This window comes from Delphinus delphis, chromosome 2 (assembly GCF_949987515.2).
Source record: "Delphinus delphis chromosome 2, mDelDel1.2, whole genome shotgun sequence".
Classification (NCBI taxonomy): Eukaryota; Metazoa; Chordata; class Mammalia; order Artiodactyla; family Delphinidae; genus Delphinus; species Delphinus delphis.
The window spans coordinates 168,165,923-168,178,614 of record NC_082684.1 but is presented as its reverse complement, the minus strand read 5'-3'; the positions used below and the strand labels follow the sequence as shown (position 1 = coordinate 168,178,614).

Below are 12,692 nucleotides of genomic sequence, written 5' to 3'. Positions count from 1 at the left end.
TTGAGTGGGGCTGTAAGAAATTTAAGCCTTGCTATGGACTGAAAATGCAAAGTAGGAGAGAAAAGATAAGATAATCCCTAGATTTTGGTGGGCATAATGGGATGAGTGGTGATACTACTAAAAAGAAAGGGGACAAAGAACTAATTGGGGGTGGGACAGCATTAAGTTCCATTTTGGACAGGTTGAGTTTGAAGCAAGCGTCTTTGAAATACTCATGTGGAGATGGGAATTAAAAGGAGTTATTATGAGAGCAGCCAGGATAGCTTTCGAGAAGTCCTGTGTATGAAGGAGTAAACATTCCAAAGGGTGAATAATTCTCACCATGACATAGTCACAGCCATTAGAGGAAAATTATCTTGCCCAGAAGACAGAAAGTAATGTGGGGTTGTGCACTGTATCGCACTGAAAGAACCCTATTATTACTTCCTATTGATTTTTCTGCTTCCTTCTTTCATTTTTTTTTTTGTAAAATCAAAATCCCATTCTAGTGAATGTACATTACACAAAGCCCCACGACACCTAAATAAAGAACTGACAGCCTGAACCAGACACTTTTAGCACTGAATGGTTAGACAGTTTTTAAATTTTGTCTTTCGTCTGTTAATCCTTTGAGCTATGTCTCAAATTTGCCTTATATCCTGGTTCGAAAATCATATATGGGACAAGTGGGATGATTAGAGCAGCACCACAAATACAGCCATTATTTTTGGCCCAAGAAATAACTGTTTGAGTTACTAAATTCTTATAAATATTCCTTTTTGCTTCCATAAAATTACATGTAAAACATAAGTTATACATATCAAAGATAATCACCACTAGCAATACTAAGGGTATCAAGTTATTTTGCTTTGTATATATATAAAACACGAAAAGTTTTAAAAGATAACGTTAATATATAGTATAACTACCATAAAAAGAAATTTATTTATGGCCATGCCATGTGGCTTGCAGGATCTTAGTTCCCCAACCAGGGATTGAAGCCAGGCCCAAAGCAGTGAAAGCGCTGAGTCCTAACCACTGGACCACCAGGGAACTCCCCATAAAAAGGAATTTTAATTGGGAATTTATTATCAGTCGAGTAGATACTGGGCTAGGTTTTTCCTTTATTTACAAGGTATGCAAATCATTACTTAAATAATATTTGTAGGTAAATGTTCAAGGTACATAAAAGAATTTTAGCATCCTGTTTGCATATTCCACATAATGGGTATTCATTGCTTCAGTGGCTAAAAACACCTTTCCTCCATGGGGGTGAAATTCCTTCCGAAATGCTGTGAGGAAGGACTCTGCCTCTCACCTGGAAACCGGAAGTGAGGGAGGACCTAGTGTTTCTCACTCCGTTTTTCACCTACAGCCGGGCCTGTGACCTCAGCCTGGGGGAGCAATGGTTCTGTAGGGAACTTAGAACATCGAGCGAGTGGCACAAAGCTCAAGGTGAGTTTACAAATCCTTTGAGGCGCTTGTGGCTTTCAAGAACCCAGTGCTGCTTTGCTGCAGGAAATGTTACAGGGCTGGGGGTGGGTGTCAGTGCCAGCCTCTTGGCAGGTAGTTCTTAAGAAAGGATATTTGAGGCACCCTGCTTCCTTTGCTTCTAAGCCTGCCTCTCTGCCTCCCTCTCAGTTCTCTGAGCCACCCAGTATTTTTCACAAAATGGCATTTCTTCTTAAGTTGGCATGTATTGTTTTTAGTCAAGAATGCTGAAGAGTACATTTCAATTACAAATGACTTTTACCTATTCCCATTAAATCGGATAATTGAGTATTTTTAAATCCAGATTCAAGAGTAAACCTTTTTTTTGAAATACTTTATAATTCAAGTTGTTCACGGATCCAGCCTGCATACTAACATCACAAATTTTAACTCCTATGAAAAATGCGTCCCCACAGTTGAGGAGTTTGTCATAGGAGTGGCTGCTATATTCATATGCATCTTGATTCCGCAGAACAGCTAAGTTATTGGAGTGACTTGTTTGTTCTGTTCAGACCTTAACTTAGAAGAGAGCGTTCTTGTTTTCATTCCACACTAGCTTCCAACGCCACTCCCTCCCCACCATCAAGAAATTTAAAGAACTCAGTTTGTACTCAATTTACAGGAAAGTCAACTTTAAAACTGAATTGTGAATAAAAAAACACTTATCCTGCCAAGCACATGCATCAATCTAATTCCAAAGGTTAGTATCACATACCAACAAATGTCAGCTTAGATTTAGGTATATTGATTGAGTACAGCTGGGCTGTGGATCAATTTTATCGATGTTAGGAACTATGACAAATCAAATAATTTTGCATGATCTTGAAGAGCGTTATTTTTGCCTGAGGTGGTACCAGCAGCATCCCAGACCCTCTTTCCACTTCCCTGAGCATGTCTCACACTTTGGGACTAGTATAAAAATGCTGAGAGCATTTTCCTTCCCCCTCCTATAAGGTCACAGATCTGTGCTCAAATGGTGCTGTGGGTTCATGATTCCAGCTCCACTTCCACCCCCTCCAAACATTCACTTTTGAAAGATAAAATATATTTTAAAATATTTTTTAAAAGAATTAAAATGACAAAGACATTCTCTAAAACCAGGTGAGCATTATGGTGGACCTAATGGATGAGACACACACTGGGTAAGAGAGCAGAAACCATAGGTGACTCGAAGTCCAGGACTACAAATAGGCAGAATAGGCCTGGAAGGGAAGGAAGCAGAACGAAAGCCCTGACCTGTGCTTGGTGGAGAGAATGGAACTGAATGTGTGCCTTGCCTGGAGAGAGAAGACTGAAAAAATTCTGCACCTTCTTCCGTTTATAGAACCACGTACCTAAGATGGCAGGACAGGGCAGAGACATGGGGTCTACTTCATACTGGCTCAGTGACTAGATCTGCAGTATCCTCAAAGTCATGATGGACTGAAAGGCTCTGGACTGGGGGCACTTGAAGCTGGATTACAGCAAAGGCAAAACCTCCAAAAGAGGGGAAGAAACAAAACAAAAGATCACCTATTAAACATGGGAGAGTGGGGACTTCTCTGGTGGTCCAGTGGTAAAGAAACCAGCTTCCAATGCAGGGGATATGGGTTCAATCCCTGGTTGGGGAACTAAGATCCCACGTGCCATGGGGCAACTAAGCCCACGTGCCACAACTACTGAGCTCATGCGTCTCAATGAGAGAGCCCGTGTGGCGCAAACTACAGAACCTGCACACCACAACTACAGAGTCCATGTGCCCTGGAGCCCATGCACCACAACTAGAGAGAGAAAACCTGCACACCACTACTAGAGAGAAGCCCACGCGCTGCAACGAGAGATCCTGCACACCTCAACGAAGACGCCACGTGCCACAACTAAGACCTGACACAGCCAAAAAAATAAAGAAAATACAGAAATATTTAAAAATAAATAAAATATTAAAAAAAATAAAGATGGGAGAGCAAACTAAAATTCTAAATCACAGAAGGAAACCACATATTGAGGAAACAAATGAACTCATTCATAAGGACATTTCAATCTTGTTAAAATGCAAATCAAAAAATGACTGCTAAGTAGTGTAAGATCAAGAGAAAAAGGAAAGAATTACATTCACAAAAAAGACAAAGAAATTAGCCAGATATGAACGGCCAGATATAAAAGTCAGATATGATGAAAGAATAAATGGTTAAAAAAATAAAACAGTGAGAAATTCTAGAAATGAAAAACACAGAAATATTGACATGAAAAATCAGTATGTAGGATAGCTCTAACTAGGTCTAGTCTAAGAGCAAATTAGTGAACTGGAAAACAATTTTGAAGAAATTATCTAAAATGCAGCAGAGATTGATAAACCGATGATGAACATGAAAGAGAAATTATAAGACATTTAATATAAATTAGGACATTCCAATATTTATCTCTTACGAGCAGAAAATAAAAAGATGAGAGAGGATCAATATTTAAAGGAATAATGACTGAAAATTTTCCATAACTGAGTAAGACTTGAGTTCTCATATTGAAAGCGTATTCTGAATTCTTAACTGGATAAAGAAGAAATATTTTGTGACTCAAGCAGAAGTATTGAGCTTAGGCTAACACAGTGTCCAATATATAGTAGTTGTCAATAATTTCTTTTAATCACTAGAACTTAGAGCACCAGGCTTTTAATCTAAATACTGTGTGGTTCAACCATTCTTATAATGCTTGAATGTTGGGAGGCAATTCTCCATGAGTCTCTCACATTTCTTCACCTCTTGTATTAGCTTTTGTTCTAGACTATATTTGCCATGTTTGCTATACAAACATATATACAAAGACAGTGTCTCCCTCCAGGACACATGGAAGTTTTGTTTGCTGTCTGGAATAGTAAAGATAAAGTCTGCTCCAGGGCAAAGTTTAGGCAGATTTGCTGGCAACCCCTTTAAAAGATTAGAGTTTCTCAAGCTCAGGGTTCCCAAACTGTGAGGCAAACCCACTGTGTATACACCATCTACCAAGGCCATTCCACATCACCCCTAGGACTTACAGGGCAAGGACAACCAACATGAATGTAAAATTCATGCTGTGGGCTTAACTGTGCATAATAAAGGCCTCTGTCTCTGATCAAGGGTCTCTCCTGTCAGCATTCATGAAATTGGCAGGTCAACTTATTAGCTTGCAAGTAGGATAAAATCTCAGACCCTTCACAGTTCTTGACATTGGACACCCTATACAATATTGGTACACCTCAATCTCTGTTTTTTATTTGCTTGTTTGCTTGCTGTTTGTCCATTTGCTTTGGGAAGGATGGGATTGCTGCAGACTGTGGAGCTATACCCACACAAAGACACAAAGATGGGCATTACGAGCCCACAACCAACCACCTCCTCCCTAGAAACTACATGCCCAGTTCCTTCTTTCTGGCACTCTATTCCACTCACAACTTAAATTTTTCCTCACTGAAGGTCTCTCGAGCAAGGCTGTAAACTCACTTAGGCATGGACTCAAAATTGGCCACAATCATTGGCCATTCATGGGAATAAAGCTTTGTCATTGGGATTAGGATTTGAATCCCCGCTAGTCATTCATTACCTGTGCAGCTTCGTACAAGTTAATTAGCCTCTGCAAACCTCAGTTCTTCTTGCTGTGAAAATGGGGGATCATAAAACATTTCCCTCAGGGTTGTTGTAAAATCACATGATATAAAGTCTTAATACAATGCCCTGCACATAGTAGGCATTAAAGAAATAGGAATTAAATATATTAAACCACAACAGGAATTCAAATATAACTGCTTTTTTAGGTCATGCCCTATTTTGTACGCACTTCTCCCAGCTCCCTAAACAGCGATATGCTCCTGACATGCAATTAATAGGATTCTCATGAATAAACTTAAATTACAAAAGACTATTCTTTGACTTAACAATACCATCTATGGGAATTTATCTTACAGAAGTAGTAAGAGATTTGTATACAACTCTATTCATTACAGTGTTACTTACTTATTAGAATTAAAAATAATGAATAACAACCTAAATGCCCAATCATAGGGGGTTATTTAAATCAATCATTGAATAGTCATGCAAGAGAATGTTGTACAGCAATTTAAAAAATTTGTGGTACAGATTGGGAGAAAATATTTGTAAGCAATGCGACCAACAAGGGATTAATCTCCAAAATATACAAACAGCTCATGCAGCTCAATATCAAGAAAACAAACAACTCAATCAAAAAATGGGCAGAGGGCTTCCCTGGTTGTGCAGCGGTTGAGTGTCCGCCTGCTGATGCAGGGGATGTGGGTTCATGCCCCGGTCTGGGAGGATCCCACATTCTGCGGAGCGGCTGGGCCTGTGAGCCACTGCCGCTGAGCCTGCACGTCCAGAGCCTGTGCTCTGCAACAGGAGAGGCCGCAACAGTGAGAGGCCCACGTACCGCAAAAAAAAAAAAAAAAGGCAGAAAATCTAAATAGACATTTCTCCAAAGAAGACATACAGATGACCAAGAAGCACATGAAAAGATGCTCAACACTGCTAATTATTAGAGAAATGCAAGTAAAAACTCCAATGAGATATCACCTCACACCAGTCAGAATGGCCATCATCAAAAAGTCTACAAAAAATAAAAGCTGGAAAGGGTGTGGAGAAAAGGGAACCCTCCTACACTGTTGGTGGGAATGTAAATTGGTACAGCTACTATGGAAAACAGCATGGAGGTTCCCTAAAAAACTAAATATAGAACTACCATATGATCCAGCAATCCCACTCCTGGGCATATACCCAGAGAAAAACATGGTTCGAAAGAATACATGCAACCCAGTGTTCACTGCAGCGTTGTTTACAACAGCCAAGACATGGAAGCAACCTAAATGTCCATCAACAGATGAATGGATAAAGAAGATGTGGTACAATATATACAATGGAATATTACTCAGCCATTAAAAATAATGAAATAATGCCATTTACAGCAACATGGATGGACCTGGAGATCTTCATACTAAGTGAAGTAAGTCAGACAGAGAAAGACAAATATCATATGATATCTCTTATATGCATAATCTAAAAAAAATGATACAAATGAACTTATTTACAAAACAGAAACAGATGCACAGACTTAGAGAATGAACTTATGGTTACCAGGGCAGAAGGGTGGGAAGGAGGGATAGACTGGGAGTTTAGAATTGACATGTACACACTGCTATATTTAAAACAGATAACAAGGACCTACTGTATAGCACAAGGAACTCTGCTCAATATTCTGTAATAACCTAAATGGGAAAAGAACTTGAAAATGAATAGATATATGTATATGTATAACTGAATCACCTTACTGTACACCTGAAACTAAAACAACATTGTTAATCAACTATACTCCAATAAAAAATTAAAAATTTTTAAATTTGTGGTAGAAGGATATTTAAAGACATGGGTGTTTGCTAGTCAGTGAAAAGAATGCAGGCTCCAGGACACATATATTCCAATTTTGTTTTTAAATGTATTTCCATTCATAAGATACTAGAAGGTTATAGATTGAAATGTTATAATTGATTGATTTTATGTTGTACATGTCTGCGTAGCTTCTAAATTTCCTAAAATAAACATATATACTATCTATAAGTAAACATATTCAATATTATAAAAACTATACATAACAGATCATTAAAAATCAAAATAGGAAGTATAAATAAAATATTGAAAATGATTTTTGAATATAATTGAACCAGGGAAAATGATACCAAAAAATAATAGTGTAAAAAACTATTTCAAGTGTTACATTCAATTTTAAATCTCAAATCTAAGATATCTTACTTCACAGAAGAGGAGACAAATGCAAGAAAATATAAGCCAATACTAATCATCTATTGCAGTTTACATTATTTGTTCTGATGAGGCTGTTTAAAAAATGCTGCCAGCTCTCTCCCTCCATGAACAAGGAAGTGGGTACCAGACACCACATCTGCTAGTGCCTTGATCTTGGACTTCCCAGTCACCAGAACTAAGCAAGTCCAGACCAGAGGGCAGATAGCAGAAGCAAGAAGAACTACAATCCTGCAGCCTGTGGAACAAAAACCACATTCACAGAAAGACAGACAAGATGAAAAGGCAGAGGGCTATGTACCAGATGAAGGAACAAGATAAAATTCCAGAGAAACAACTAAATGAAGTGGAGATAGGCAACCTTCCAGAAAAAGAATTCAGAATAATGAGAGTGAAGATGATCCAGGACCTCGGAAAAAGAATGGAGGCAAAGATCGAGAAGATGCAAGAAATGCTTAACAAAGATCTACAAGAATTAAAGAACAAACAAACAGAGATGAACAACACAATAACTGAAATGAAAAATACACTAGAAGGAATCAATAGCAGAATAACTGAGGTAGAAGAGCAGATAAGTGACCTGGAAGACAGAATGGTGGGATTCACTGCTGTGGAAGAGAATAAAGAAAAAAGAATGAAAAGAAATGAAGACAGTCTAGAGACGTCTGGGACAACATTAAACGCAACAACATTCACATTATAGGGGTCCCAGAAGGAGAAGGGAGAGAGAAAGGACCCAAGAAAATATTTGAAGAGATTATAGTCGAAAACTTCCCTAACATGGGAAAGGAAATAGCCACCCAAGTCCAGGAAGTGCAGAGAGTCCCAGGCAGGATAAACCCAAGGAGAAACACTCTGAGACACACAGTAATCAAAGTGACAATAATTAAAGACAAAGAAAAATTACTGAAAGCAGCAAGGTAAAAACGACAAATAATATACAAGGGAACTCCCATAAGGTTAACAGCTGATTTCTCAGCAGAAACTCTACAAGCCAGAAGGGAGTGGCATGACATATTTAAAATGATGAAAGGGAAGAACCTACAATGAAGACTACTCTGCCCGGCAAGGATCTCATTCAGATTTGATGGAGAAATCAAAAGCTTTACAGACAAGCAAAAGCTAAGAGAATTCAGCACCACCAAACCAGCTCTACAACAAACGCTAAAGGAACTTCCCTAAGTGGAAAATACAAGACAAGAAAAGGACCTACAAAAACAAACCCAAAACAATTAAGAAAATGGTAATAGGAACATACATACCGATAATTACCTTAAACGTGAATGGATTAAATGCTCCAACCAAAAGACACAGGCTTGCTGAATGGATACAAAAACAAGACCCATATATATGCTGTCTACAAGAGACCCACTTCAGACTTAGGGACACATACAGACTGAAATTGAGGGAATGGAAAAAGATATTCCATGCAAATGGAAATCAAAAGAATGCTGGAGTAGCAATTCTCATATCAGACAAAATAGACTTTAAAATAAAGATAATTACAAGAGACAAAGAAGGACAATACATAATGATCAAGGGATCAATCCAAAAAGAAGATATAACAATTGTAAATATTTATGCACCCAACATAGGAGCACCTCAATAATAAGGCAAATGCTAACAGCCATAAAAGAGGAAATCGAAAGTAACACAATAATAGTGGGGGACCTTAACACCTCACTCATACCAATGGACAGATCACCCAAACAGAAAATTAACCAGAAAACACAAGCTTTAAATAACACAACAGACCAGATAGATTTAAATGATATTTATACGACATTCCATCCAAAACCAGCAGATTACACTTTCAATTGATATTTATACGACATTCCATCCAAAAACAGCAGATTACACTTTCTTCTCAAGTACGCACAGAACATTCTCCAGCATAGATCACACTGTGGGTCACAAATCAAGCCTCAGTAAATTTAAGAAAACTGAAATCATTTCAAGCATCTTTTCTGACCACAATGCTATGAGATTAGAAATCAATTACAAGGAAAAAAACGTAAAAAACACAAACACATGAAGGCTAAACAATACGTTACTAAATAACCAAGAGATCACTGAAGAAATCAAAGAGGAAATCAAAAAATACCTAGAGACAAATGACAATGAAAACACAATGATCCAAAACCTACGGGAGGCAGCAAAAGCAGTTCTAAGAGGGAAGTTTATAGCTATACAAGCCTACCTCAAGAAACAAGAAACATCTCAAGTAAACAATCTAACCTTACACCTAAAGGAACTAGAGAAAGTAGAACAAACAAAACCCAAAGTTAGCAGAAGGGAAGAAATCATAAAGATCAGAGCAGAAATAAATGAAATACAAACAAAGAAAACAACAGCAAAGATCAATAAAACTAAAAGCTGGTTCTTTGAGAAGATAAACAAAATTGATAAACCATTAGCCAGACTCATCAAGAAAAAGAGGGAGAGGACTCAAATCAATAAAATTAGAAATGAAAAAGGAAAAGTTACAACAGACACTGCAGAAATACAAAGCATCCTAAGAGACTACTACAAGCAACTCTATGCCAATAAAATGGACAACCTGGAAGAAATGGACAAATTCTTAGAAAGGTATAACCTTCTAAGACTGAACCAGGAAGAAATAGAAAATATGAACAGACCAATCACAAGTAATGAAATTGAGACTGTGATTAAAAATCTTCCAACAAACAAAAGTCCAGGACCAGATGGCTTCGAAGGTGAATTCTATCAAACATTAAGAGAAGAGCTAACACCCATCCTTCTCAAACCCTTCCAAAAAATTGCAGAGAAAGGAACACTCCCAAACTCATTCTATGAGGCCACCATCACCCTGATACCACAACCAGACAAAGATACTACAAAAAAAGAAAATTACAGACCAATATCACTAATGAATATAGATGCAAAAATCCTCAACAAAATACTATCAAACAGAATCCAAGAACACATTAAAAGGATCATACACCATGATCAAGTGGGATTTATCCCAGGGATGTAAGGATTCTTCAATATATGCAAATCAATCAATGTGACACACCATATTAACAAATTGAAGAATAAAAACCATATGATCATCTCAATAGATGCAGAAAAAGCTTTTGAAAAAATTCAACACCATTTATGATAAAAAGGCTCCAGAAAGTGGGCATAGAGGGAACCTAACTCAACATAATAGAGGCCATATATGACAAACCCACAGCAAACATCATTCTCAATGGTGAAAAACTGAAAGCATTTCCTCTAAGATCAGGAACAAGACAAGGATGTCCATTCTCGCCACTATAATTCAACCTAGTTTTCGAAGTCCTAGCCACGGCAATCAGAGAAGAAAAAGAAATAGAAGGAATACAAATTAGAAAAGAAGCAGTAAAACTGTCACTGTTTGCAGATGACATGATACTATACATAGAGAATCCTAAAGATGCCACCAGAAAACTACTAGAGCTAATCAATGAATCTGGTAAAGTTGTAGGATACAAAATTAATGCACAGAAATCTCTTCAATTCCTACACACTAATGATGAAAATTCTGAAAGAGAAATTAAGGAAACACTCCCATTTACCACTGTAACAAAAACAATAAAACACCTAGGAATAAACCTACCTAGGGAGACAAAAGACCTGTATGCAGAAAACTAAAAGACACTGTTGAAAGAAATTAAAGATGATACCAACAGATGGAGAGATATACCATGTTCTTGGATTGGAAGAATCAATATTGTGAAAATGACTACACTACCCAAAGCAATCTACAGATTCAATGCAATCCCTATCAAATTACCAATGGCATTATTTGACAGAACTAGAACAAAAAATCTTAAAATCTGTATGGAGACACAAAAGACCACGATAGCCAAAGCAGTCTTGAGGGGAAAAAAACGGAGCTGGAGGAATCAGACTCCCTAACTTCAGACCACACTACAGTAATCAAGACAATGTGGTACTGGCACAAAACCAGAAATACAGATCAATGGAACAGGATAGAAAGCCTAGAGATAAACCCACGCACCTATGGTCAACTAATCTATGAAAAAGGAGGCAAGGATATACAATGGAGAAAAGACAGTCTCTTCAATAAATGGTACTGGGAAAACTGGACAGCTACATGTAAAAGAATGAAATTAGAACACCCCCATACACAGAAATAAAGTCAAAATGGATTAGAGACTTAAATGTAAGACTGGACACTATAAAACTCTTAGAGGAAAACATAGGAAGAACACTCTTTGACATAAATCACAGCAAGACCTTTTTTGATCCACCTCCAAGAGTAATGGAAATAAAAACAAAAATAAACAAATGGAACCTAATGAAACTTAAAACCTTTTGCAAAGCAAAGGAAACCATAAACAAGATGAAAAGACATCTTCAGAATGGGAAAAAATATTTGCAAACAAATCAACGGACAAAGGATTAATCTCCAAAATACATAAACATGCAGCTCAATATTAAAAAAACAAACAACCCAATCAAAAAATGGGCAGAAGACCTAAATAGACATTTCTCCAGAGAAGACATACAGATTGGCCAAGAAGCACATGAAAAGCTGCTCAACATCACTAATTATTAGAGAAATGCAAATCAAAAGTACAATGAGGTATCACCTCACACCAGTTAGAATGGGCATCATCAGAAAATCTACAAACAACAAATGCTGGAGAGGGTGTGGAGAAAAGGGAACCCTCTTGCACTGTTGGTGGGAGTGTAAATTGATACAGCCACTATGGAGAACAGTATGGAGCTTCCTTAAAAAACTAAAAATAGAACTGCCATATGACCCAGCAATCCCACTACTGGGCATATACCCAGAGAAAACCATAATTCAAAAAGACACATGCACCCCAATGTTCATTGCTGTGTTACTTACAATAGCCAGGTCATGTAAGCAACCTAAATGCCCATGGACAGACGAATGGATAAAGAAGATGTGGTACATATATACAATGGAATATTACTCAACCATAAAAAGGAACGAAATTGGGTCATTTGTAGAGACATGGATGAATCTAGAGACTGTCATACAGAGTGAAGTAAGTCAGAAAGAGAAAAACAAATATCGTATACTAATGCATATATGTGGAACCTAAAAAATGGTACAGATGAACCGGTTTGCAGGGCAGAAGTTGAGACACAGATGTAGAGAACAAAGATATGGACACCAATAGGGGAAAGCGGTGGGGGGCGGTGGTGGTGTGATGAATTGGGAGATTGGGATTGACATGTATACACTGATGTGTATAAAATGGATGACTAATAAGGACCTGCTGTATAAAAAAAATAAAATAAAATTCAAACAGAAAGAAAAAAAATGCTGCCAGTAATTTTACCATATCAGGATGCAACTCAACATGTGACATTCACTTTTCATTCAAATACCGCTTTATCTCCAAACCACAACCAGGGAATTTAAATCATTAAACCAGCGAGTTCTTTTCTCACCTTAACAAC

The 12,692-nt window shown here is 37.5% G+C and overlaps 1 protein-coding gene across 1 annotated transcript in view; it reads right to left on the bottom strand.

Moving 5' to 3' along the window:
- The window catches only part of MYO3A (myosin IIIA), a 170,355-nt gene that overhangs the window by 117,836 nt on the left and 39,827 nt on the right, over positions 1-12,692 (bottom strand). The window lies entirely within an intron of this gene.